Raw genomic sequence first — 12,395 nt, 5'->3', positions numbered from 1 at the left:
GGGACAATAGGTGGGGCCGATTTGACAATCATGAATATCTACGCCCCAAACGAAGTTGATCCTAATTTTTTTAAAGACATATCATCCATATTGGCTAGGGAAGCTAAAGGTATAATAATTGGGGGGGGACTTTAACTGTGTATTAAATCTGAACTTAAATAAACTGCCCTTGGCACATGGACCACCCAGTAAACAATCTAAAGCAACAAAATACATGTTGGAAGAGTTTGGGTTGGTTGATAGTTGGAGAGCTAAAAATCCCAAAACAAGGGACTTCACTTTCTTGTCCGGGGTGCATGGGTCATATTCCAGGATCGACATGATTTGTATTTCGAAACACAGCCTTCATAAGGTTGAAGAATGTGTTATAGAACCTATTACTTTGTCTGATCATGGCCCAGTAAGGCTGACTTTAAATTTGGGTTTAGAGAGGCATTTCAAATACTGGCAATTAAATGTTTCCATGCTAACAGACCCAACTATTCAACAACAAATTGAAAGAAACTATAGAAGATTACTTTGCAATAAATGATAATGGATCAGTATCCCCTCCACACTTTGGGATGTGGCGAAGGCTGCGCTGAGGGGTAAATGTATTGAAATAGCTGTCAAGTTAAATAAACAAAGACTTGAAAAGGAGAAAATTGGAAAGTGATATAAAAAGATAAGGACATGAGCATAAAACTACTGGGGATGCTCACACATTGAGACAACTTCAGCGCTGCAGAGATGCTTTGGATGATTTACTTACTCGTAAGGCTGAGGGAGCTCTCAGTCAAAAATATTTTGAGATGTGGAATCGAGCGAGCCATCTGCCTGCCTTTCAGTTGAGAAAAGAGCAGTCAAATCGTATAGTACCTAAAATAAGACACCCCAAATCTTTGGCTGAGGTTTCTCATCCAGTAGAGGTTGCAGATGCATTTAAAACATTTTATCAAAACCTTTATGATGCACTGGATGAGGCTCAAAATGTGGCAAAATTGAGAGGAATCTTCCAAAATGTTAATTTGTCATAGCTAACGGAGACAGAGGCAAAGCAGTTAACAGCCCCAATTTTAGAAAGTGAAATAAGAGAAACCATTAAATGCCTGAGGTCCCCTGGGATGGATGGTTTCCCCGGCGAATTTTTCAAGATTTTCATGGATGAACTTACACCTAAACTTTGTGAAGTTTTTAAATATGCCTTGGACAAAAAATGACTCACCCAAGAGCTGGTCTGAGGCAATAATAACAGTAATTCATAAGGAGGGGAAGGAGCCACTTGAGTGTGGCTCTTATAGACCAATTAGTTTGTTCGGAAATTATGTAAAGGTTCTTAGTTCCATATTAGCGAGCAGAATGTAGAAACATCTAGAGAGATTAATTAACCCTGACCAGTCTGGATTCATACCAGGTCGCCAGGGGTGAAAATACGGTGCCATACAAAGAATCTGATCTCTCTGTGTGTGTTGCTCTGTGTAAGTGAGTGGGGGCGGAACCCCGGGGCCCAGTCTCAAACAAACTGTTTTCAGCAGTAGAAGATGCGTCTTTACCGCTAACAACAGCGATGCTTGACCATGTCTGTGGAGACGTCATGCAGCATGTGGTAAAATAGTGTCGTAAAAAGTGAGCGCCGTTTACTCTCGATGGAGTTCACAATCATCATTTGTAAACTTATTTGTTCAGTTCAGCGTTCACCTAAAATATGAATGAATATGAATGCACAACACTGCATTTCAGGGTCTGTTCCTCTTCACCCTCAACACTGTAGACTTCCCATTCAGCTCACTCTCCTGTCACCTTCAATAAGACTGTACAACCAGAACTGCTCCCAGTAAAACCACACCTACCAATTTCTGGACTGCACTTTAGAATGAGGTTTCACTTCTTAATTGTGCAATATACATTTCTGCCTCTGCAATCCATGGCTAATGTGCAATCCGTTTCACTGTACATCTTTTTTACAGTATATATATTATTTTTAATGCAATTTGAATATTTTATATTTTTGCATGTTTACTTATTATTTAACTGATGTCTGTTTGTTGACTCTGCTCTGTGCTGCTGTAGGACTGCCCCCTTGTGGAACTAATAAAGGATTATCTCATCTTAACTTTTTGATTTCCATAACCTCCCATGCACCACTGCTGTAGATGAAACAACAATGTCCTCTTCCCCCCACATAGCTGACAGCAGAGGTCACAGCAGGGCAAACCCCCTCAATACTGGAACGTGCTGATACACGGGCAAGGTTTAATAGGTTCAGCACTGGACATCACCACAGAGGGAATGACAGAACTGAGAGCTACTGTGCTGGATGTCACACTGTCTGCCAGCCGATCTCGTGCCACAGACATTTTACTAAGGCTGACTTGCACCCCCATCTTCCACACCAGATGAAAGGTTGCCAGACAGGAGAAATAGGCACATCTAACTCATCAGTCGCAATAAAACCATCAGACAAATCAGCATCATTATGATCACTCAAAGCTCGACACTTAAAAATGGCCATGGTGTGTTTATAGCACATGCGGAAAACCCCCAGGATACTTATTGTCCAGTCCATCTTGACACTGTCACCACAGGGACGACTGGGACCCCCAGAACTTAATCGCATGCCAAATCATTTAACAAAATGAAATCAATGTCCTCAATAGGAAAATAGGGGTGAATCCCCATAACCACTGGTCCCATAACCAAGCCTGACTCCAGGTGAACAGTTAGCAAAGGTGCAACTAAGCATTGCATTCCAAAGACCTGCACAAGAACACCAGCATCCACAGCAGACTCCTTAGAGAAAGGCAACACACAGTTCAAAATGAATGACTTAAACGCAGCTGTATCCCTCAATATAGTGACTGGAACTCTGACACCCTCCCCAGTTAAGGACATAAAGCCATGCATTAAAAATAGTATACACTAGAAGTTCAGACTGACCAGACAAACAGGGCTAGATTTTTACCAAAGCTACTCACTTTGCTGGCTTTTTCTCCTGCAAAGCATGACAAGTTTCAACAATATGTCCCAGCTTTTTACAATAAAAACACATGGCTCTCTCTAGTGGGCATCCATTCGACACTGTAGGAAACATTGAAGTTAGGCAGGCACCACAGAGGTAGTCGAACCATCATCTGACCTGCCATCATTTAACCGAGCCTGCACAGAAACCTTCTCACCAAATACAGATTTATGAGTGAGAATGTACTCATCCGCAAGAATCCCTGCATCAGAAAAATTGACTCCCTTCTGCTAATTCAGCTCATTGAGGCAAGGAGCTTTTAAACTCCTAAAAGCACCAAGGTTTTAAGATAAATTTACGTTTTAACACCCTGCACTGACACCACCAGTCAAATAATGCCTCTTTTTCTGAGTCAAATTTGAAATAGGGTTTAAGATAAAGTTTTCCTGTGTTTGCGGAACTTCTGACTTAGGCACAAGTTTTGTGGTGGAAAACTGAAACAAAATAAATGAGGATTGAGAAGCCAAAATATCTTGTTTTATTATTAGCTTTTGCAAAAGGACCACACTGAGAACAGAATGTAAGTTAAGATATACTTTATTGTCCCCATGGGGACATTTTCTTTGGGCTTGCTTGCAGCTTGCAGTTTTACACAAAATAAAATAAAATCCCTTACATATTGGCCTATAATACAGTACTTCCTTACACATGCCACAGTTCACATATACACATCTGCTGACAATAACGACATATTCCATTGCACAATATTTTTATATTAAATATTGCTAAAGAGGTGACATTGCACATCCCTTATGGCGAGCGTCTACATTACATATTGTTGTTGAGAAGCTTAATAGACATAGGCAGAAATTAATGTTTATATCAGGTAAGCTTACAATCTAAGCTTGAATCTTCTGCCAGAAGGTAGAAGCTGGAACTCTAGGTGAAGATTGTGTTTTTTTGTGCTTGTCTGAAGACAAACTGCTCATAAATCGTCTGGAGGGATGGATGCTTTTTAACCCCTTAAATTTTCTGGGCAGTCTGTACCAGGTTGATCTGTGTCTTCAGCTGCATAGTCAGGTTACCATAACAGGAAGTAATTATATATCTTATAAGGCTCTCTAATACAGCCTGATAGAATAACAGCATAAACCTCCTGCTCCTGAGTCTACTGTCAACATGGGACTTCCAGCTGATTGCATTATGGGAACACTGTTTATCCGTACCGACCTGGGATCACCTCCGGCCTTTGTGTCATATATCTCCTCAGTCATGTCCACATTCAGGACAAGATGTTTTTTTTCACACCACTGTACAAATCTCTCAAGTCTTTGTTTATCAGGCCGAAGATGGCTGTATCATCCAAGAATTTTATGATGTTGTTCTCTGTGTGGAGTCTTGTGCAATCGTTAGTATATGATGTGATCCTAACATGCTGAGTTCAGTTTGTTAAAAAGGAGAAATTCAATTTCAAAATAAAAGGATTAACATTCATCTGTTTCAGTTTCTGGATGAGTAAGTGAGGCTGTTTAAAGCAGGGTTAAATTGTCAAATGGTAAGCGTGCATAAGCCTTAGGGTCTTCTGGGTGTTTACTGATCAGATCTAAATAGTGTCCCACAGTTTTTTTAGCTCATTGCTGTGAAGCTCTGTTCAATTATCTCCTCGTCTCTTCCTAGCTTCTCTGAGCATGTGATTCATGGTTTTGCTCTGTTCCTGTTTTGAATGCCATTTTTTTGCAGTTGATACATTCTTTAAGTTGATATATTAACTTTCTGTTATATATAACTCTTTATCTTTAGTTATATGTTTTTTGTTGTTAGGATACACAATTATTTCTTTCTGGGGAATCACATTGTCGAAACACAAAATTGTATACAGTATATTCAGTAACCGTCAGTATAGCATTATCCACATCCATCTCATGAAAGATACTCCACTCTGTAGACAGAAAGCATCCTTTGAGGGACTCTTTGCTGTCACTAGTCCAAACATTCAGTTTAGTTTGTGGTTTACTATTCACGATTCAGTGACAAGCTGAATCATGAGACATAATCAGACAACACTTCCTGTTAGTTTGCATTCCATTGATTGTCACACGTAAAGTGTAAAGGCTTAAGGGTCACAACATAGCATGACGAAAGTCTCAAGGCTTCCCTGACCAATTTTTAGGTGGATCCAATGAAAAAGCTAGGCGTAGCGTGTCAAAGTATAAAACATATTACTTGATGTAAAAGATAAGGGATGCTGTGACTTTTATAGAATATTGGCATAAAGATGGGTTCAGGGCGGGATCCTTATCACACATATAAAGTTTGACCGTGATTGGGGCAAAAACATGGAAGTTACTGCTGCTAGATCACCAACTCCTTTAGGCTCTCCTGACAAAATGTCTAATGTATTAGGTAAATGGGCTAGCCGCAGGACACCAAAATGTAAAGCATTTCCTATTGCAGCTACGCAGCACTATGACTATTATTGTTGTATTATCATATGGATCTGTTCAGGACGGGACCTTTGTCATACATGTGAAGTTTGAGTCAGATTGGTTAATAAACATAGACTTTATAAGGACTTGCTCTTTTCTGGCAAATCATAGTAATTCGCCACCACACCACGGCCATGCCTACCTACAAAAACTCACAGAAAATACAAATTTTAATGGAAAATTCCCTCACATGACATACACAGAATTAGAAGTCAATCAAATTAAATCTGTAGGACCAGTAGGATTTTGTAGCACGTGTGAAAACGTCAAAATTCACGCCACATTGGCACATTCAATCTAAAATGGCGGACTTCCTGTTGAGTGTCATGAAGAGTGGCAAGATGATCTTTTGTGTGTCTTGGCATGATACATCTGTGTGCAAAATTGTATTTCTCTAGGAAAAAGTAAATGAATACAAAGACAATAAATTTGTAGGGGGTGCTTCTGAGCCATTTTTAGACGCACTTTCCCAAGCACATTAAAATACAAAAGTGATTTATTTTGCAACAGAAGAAGAATAGGAAAAACTAGGGCTGCAAGCAGCACTTGCAGCCCGGGGAAACGAGCGGACACGGACCGGGAGAAAAGGGCATCGCAAGAAGGATGACCTCCTGTCTTTAGTTACAACAATTTCCTTTTCACAGCAAATCAGTAGGTGGCGCTCTGACCTTGAGTTAATTTTGACACATGTATCTGTTCAGTCTGGGACTCTAATCTTATGTGAGAAATTTGGGGCTGATTGGACAGTTACTCTCCGTGTGCGCCACACTTTTGTCAACACAAAATAAACTCTTTCACGGCTCATTTTACTCTTAAACATGAACCAAAGTTGTCTCTCAACATTACCTGTCACACATCAGTAAGTTTAATAGGGTTTTCGACATATTTCCAACCTGAAATACAGGAGAGAAAGTATTCTTCAGAGCTACGAGGAGGAAGCAGGGGAAATTGTGCTCAATGATTTCAGTCCCTTGGGCAAACTATGGTCTCACACTGCCCCCTAGTGACAGAAAGTTGCCACAACAGCTCAATTATCTTCATTTGAAAACATGAAGCATCAACCTTCGCCGCACTCCCATGGCTACACGGTTTGAGGAAAAAGCTGTAGTAAAACCATTACTAAAGAAACTTAACCTTGACTGTAATGCATGGTTTTAACCCTAACCCTCACTCCAGCTCATTCAGAACTCTGCTTCTCGGCTTAATCAGAACCAAGAGGAGAGAATACATTAGTCCAGTTCTAGCTGCTCTGCACTTGTTCCATGTTACACACAGGATTGACTTTAAGGTTCTCCTCTTTGCATACAAGCCTCTGAATGAGCTGGGACCGAGTTACATAGCTGACTCTCTAGTTACCTATATTCCCTCTAGAACACTGAGATCCTATGCTGTAAGTCTATTCGAGGTTATGTGAAGGGCCAAGGTAAGCATAAAAACTAGGAGAGCTAGGATTAGTGGAAAAATACGTTTTTTTTTTTATTTAAGATGGGTAACAAAACCAAGCAAAAGTGATACATTTACAAAAAAGAAATAAACTGCTCTACATCTTAAACATAGGTCAACTAAACAAAACTGAACATACTGACTGCTCCTCAGACCAAATGACACAATTTTAGCTCCTTACTATAGTGGCATCCGATCTTGATGGTGGATCATGATCGTGGTGGCAGCTGACCATAGACTATGATTACAGCAGGACTGCTTGATACATAGTATTTCTCCTCAGACACTTGACCATTAATGACATTAATCCACCAATTCACTGACCTTCAGTTATACTTCAAAATGTTTACCCTTATCAATGCTGCTAAAACCTTTATCTTGATGTTCTCCTTTACACTTGACATCCATTGCACTTCTGTCCGTCCTGGGAGAGGGATCCCTCACATGTGGCTCTCTCTGAGGTTTCTACCTTCTTTTTACCCTGTTAAAAGGGTTTTTAGTAGTTTTTCCTTACTCTTGTTGAGGGTTAAGGACAGAGGATGTCACACCCTGTTAAAGCCCTATGAGACAAATTGTGATTTGTGAATATGCGCTATACAAATAAAATTTGATTGATTGATTACTGCAGGTTTATATAGTCTATGCTGGCCAGCCCATAGGTTATTGACAGTCCTCTTTAAACAGCTGTGGCACAGATGAAGGTGGCTCCTGAGAACATCCCCTTCAGTCTACAGCAGAATGGAGCAGTCCAATCATTCAGTCTCCTCTACTTAAGCTGTGGTGTTGCAGAAGCTGAGTCTTTGCCAGGTTGCCGGGAGAAGACTTCTTACACCCCTGAATCATGCAGTATTGGTTCAACTGATCATGGAGAAATACTGTGATGTCCAGCAGATCTGAACATAGTTTCCATCTGTACAATCCCAAAGTCTTGAAGTGCTTGCAAAAATTTGACCAACTAACACATCTATAATACTAAAAGACACACGTATCTCCCAACGTCTTAAACCCAAACAAAAGAAAAACTGGATTAAACGAGGAGGGACATGTTTGCCTCAACACTCTCAAGGGCTAAGAGCTTCTTTTGAGATTTTGAAAAACAGAGCATAAATCTTTCCTCATGAAAACAGAAAATAATCGAATTAATTAAAATTTTCACATGAAATCTTTTAATTCTGAAAAACACTGTAACAATGCAATGTACCTCCGTATTTTTATCGATACGAGTGTTGATTTTCCTTTATATTATAATACATACATGATAAACAACCATACCCTACCTGTGATCTAGACCAATAGAATCCAACATGTGGAAGATAGGACTCAATAAAATAATTATGACTGGTCAACAATTTATTTGACTACTTTTTGTCAAGGAAGGAAATAATGTTAATAATGTGTTGGGATTACTCTACCTTAAACATGGCAACATTAAATGGTCTGCTATTGGGAATTCAATAAATTTGGCTAACAAAAAAATGTCAGTAACTATTTCAATGATGATGTTACTTCTTAGCTAGTGCCTGTGTTCAGGAGTTGTCACTAAGGTTATGTTTATCTAATAACACAATTTATGATGTCAACCAGGAAGGTCATATGTAATGGTTGCCTATTCTCTGCCCATGATATTTTACACCATCCAATTCTGGCTTTTCACTAACAGAGTACCCCCTTTCACCCCTGGTGCCAGATTAAACCCCTTCCAACAGCAATTGCAGCAGCTAATTAATGTAATATCTTTCATATAGGACAAATAGAACAAGAACAAATATAATCTGAAGGTATTTCGGTCCAAAACAACTAAACATGCTTTAGGAGTGGCAAAGTTGTAGATATTTTTTCTCACCCATAAAATACAACACCTACAACTTTGCAAATTCTTCATTACAGGTGCACAAGTCCTATGTTATGAATCACAAATAAAGAAATTCCTGCTATCACATTTTTGCCCCAGTTGCTGCAGCAAGTGTGGTGCAAAACATACATTCACACACCCATAACAAAGAATGTGAAGTCATGGATGAAATTTGCACATCCGCAAATCAATATGTCCATGACAATTGCACGCCTGCAGAATATTTCTGTCACTTTGAGTCACAAATTGTGTTTTTTCAGTTCCATGCATTCACAATCATCAAATATCACAGTGAAAGTGGACCAAAAGTGATATGTGTAGCTGTAGAGCCTAGGGCAGGTTTATTTAGAGATTTGAGAACCCCATTGGTCAATAAAACAAGTTTGTCTTTATCATTGAGTTTTAATGGTGGTTGGCAAACTAATGGTCATGCATCATCCATCTAATCTCAACATAATTAGTGTCATCAACCATACTATATATGTTTTAGTTTAAAACAATCTTTAACGATCTCTGTCCATATGAGCAATTTTAACTCCATATCGTTATAATCTCCAACCATAGTGACACACCTGACCACGTACATCATGTTACCATTCACATACTCAGCCTACTGTATTTCCTTGGGCAGGATGTACCAGAGGCTATAATAGGGGTGATTGGTTCCAACCTGTTTACTCTGGTCAGTTGATAAAAACATGTTGTACAAATGTATGTTACTGGGGCCAATAACTACAATTTCTGTTTTTGATGAATGTAACTGGAGAGAATCTTAGCGATCTACTTTTTTACATTCCAGAGGCTCCTGTAAAGAACTCTACTGAGGTCTCTATACTGAGGTCTAATACTATGAACCAGATACAACAATGGTGAGAAAGTAGATTAGGGATTCTTGACTTGGACTGTCAACGAAGTGGATCTGTTTTTGACTGTTCACTGCTGATGGTCAAGTCGTTACTGAAAACAACTTTCCTGGGGGATATTCCATCAAAGTGGCTAAAGTCTTGCTTATTTAAGTGAGAGATCCATTCGATGACTCTGGCTTGAATTAATTCTAGCTCGGTAAGTATGGTAATGCTTCAGTAAGTCTGTAAAGTGTTTATTAGATATTATATTCAAGCTTGGAAAACAACAAAAATTGAAACATTACTATGATGAAAATGACTCTGCTGTTTTTGAATTTATTCTTACATCTCTTTCCAATTTCTGTATCTCCAACTTCAATTTAATTGTCAGTTTGTTGTATCAAATTCCAGTTTTTGGTCTTTGATACCTAGGAGATATCAGGCTAAAAAGTAGCTAATTGTGTATTTTGATAATGGAAATACAGGCCTGCTTACTTAATTTCTTGCTGAAGTAGGCCTGCTTGGCGATTCATTCATTTTCTTGCAGCAAAATGGCTGCTCTACAAGCCATATTGTGTCTCATCTCAGTGAATTATAAAGCGGTGGTACTAGTTAGGATAATTGCAATGAGAGACTGATACCTGTTGAAGAAAAGATGTCAATGCCTTGGTCACATTGGGGAATGTCAGTTGTGGTCCCCGCCTTTTTCCCCTCTATAATTGGTTGCCCCTTGTTGCTGCCAGCTCCAAAGGACTGGTAGAGGTCTCTCACCAGTGGCTGTGGCATCAGTCTTTTCTGTGGCTAAAAGGTTCATATTTACACATTTACTTCTATTTCAAACACATACAATTCACATTTCATTAGAGGATACTTACCACTCTAAAATATATTTATACTTCACTTGTTGCCATGTCCTTTAATAGTTGTTCAAGTTGCTCCTTTTGGGATGTGATAGAGCAGAATGAACAAAGACCGAGGTTTATTAGGTCAGTGAGTCAAAGAGGCTTCACACATACCCTACCCTATTAGGATTATTAACAGTATATGCATTGTAGTGATATCAGTTGTCAATACTGAACTTTCAAACATATCTGATATTATCTAACTTAATATCCACTGTCTTACTGTATCCAGTGATTTGACAATTAATTTCTTGAAACATAAAATTTAAACAATGTAGGATATGGAGAAAGATTCACGCCACATGTGACAAAGTTTAGTTTGTAATAATATTCTGGAGCTTCTAAAACCAATGCTGCCATTAAGCTTACTTTCTAAGATCAGCGCTAAGAATCTTCTTCACAACTTCCCTGTCTGCCGGGCCACTCCCTGCTCGTGACTTTGTCAAATTGTTTCACATGTGGCCGTAATCCTCATCTGGAGATGTACACATTCAATCTGTCAGATAACAGAGATGTTTCCTTTCTTGGTATTTATGAGTATTAATTCTTCATAGAGCTTTAAGATCATCTGTTGCTCTGCTGCAGAATAAAACGCCACACAGGTTTTTGCCTCTTTTTACAGTCGATTATTCTAGGCTACATAGTAGTAGTCCATACACACCCAATACAAGGTTTATTAAAGCCTGGCTAGAATTAGCCTTGATTAGACCCTGTAGAATTGTGTTAGTGGAGCAGTTTTAACCTCAAGTGGAAGCTAATTCAAGATGGACCTTTTCAAATAAACCAAGATTAATGAGTCATAGTTTTTAATGTCTCTATTTATGTCTAACCAGACTCACAACACAGCCCTTGAGCTTATGAGGACATATGATACAATGAGAACAGCAGTGTTTCCATACTGTCAGTTTTAGGGGCTAGAAAACTCTGGAGCATGCGTTTTAATCTCCAAAATAAAGTGATGCTCAGTAACGTAGTCACCTCCAGTCTAATAAGTGGCAATAACTCATTTATAAACTGTTTGACCACCACCATTATAACTCAAAAAAGGGGAAAAACTACTTTTTAATTGACCAATGGGGTTCGCTGATCTCTGAACAAAGGCTCTACAGATTCACAAAACATATTTTGTGACTCTTAGCAGCAGCTTCAAGCAGGTGTAGCTGTTGACTTGTGTTTGATTTCGAAGAATATCAAAGGGAAAACAGGTGGACACACTGATTTGTGCAGCCGCAAATCACTATGTCATATTTAAAATGGTAAACAGTCAAAATTGCTATTGTGCTTTTCTAGTCTTAATGACCAATCATATCGCTTTACAGTCTAGTTTTTGCCATTCACACACACATTCATACATTGCATCTATGTGCAGCACTTTCTCCATTACACATCACTCACACATTGTCAGCACAGCAGTCGGGGGCAATTTGGGGTTCAGTGCTGTAATGGAAAATTATACCACTATACTACTCTATATATTATCTCTGTTCATGTATACCATTTTTTGCTTGTGTAACTGCCAAAATGACCTTTGACGACCTGCCTCACAGCAGATGCACTAGGTATCAGTCTCCGAAAGATCCGGGGGCATCGGAGCCACAAATCTGAACTCACTGTGCTTGCCACTTCCACGAGGACCTTGAAAAAGGCCCTTGTTCTGTGTCTTATCTCCTGGACTGTTACCCCTCACGCTATTCACACACACACACACACACACACACACACATCACCCCTTCACCAAATCTGCATAAAAAGCACACGCCTGGGAATGTTTCTTTGTCATTCCCTCTGCAGAATGCTCTTCTCATGCTGTATGATTGTCTGACCTTCCTTGCAAGGAATAAAGTATACTTAAAAGACCATTATTCTTCAGATCTCTTTATTTCAGAAGTCTCACCAGGTCAAATTTCCATCACAGTCCCAGACATTTCG

The sequence above is a fragment of the Hippoglossus stenolepis genome, chromosome 7, assembly GCF_022539355.2.
Source record: "Hippoglossus stenolepis isolate QCI-W04-F060 chromosome 7, HSTE1.2, whole genome shotgun sequence".
In the NCBI taxonomy this organism is placed as follows: domain Eukaryota; kingdom Metazoa; phylum Chordata; class Actinopteri; order Pleuronectiformes; family Pleuronectidae; genus Hippoglossus; species Hippoglossus stenolepis.
Note: the sequence above shows the minus strand (reverse complement) of the source record.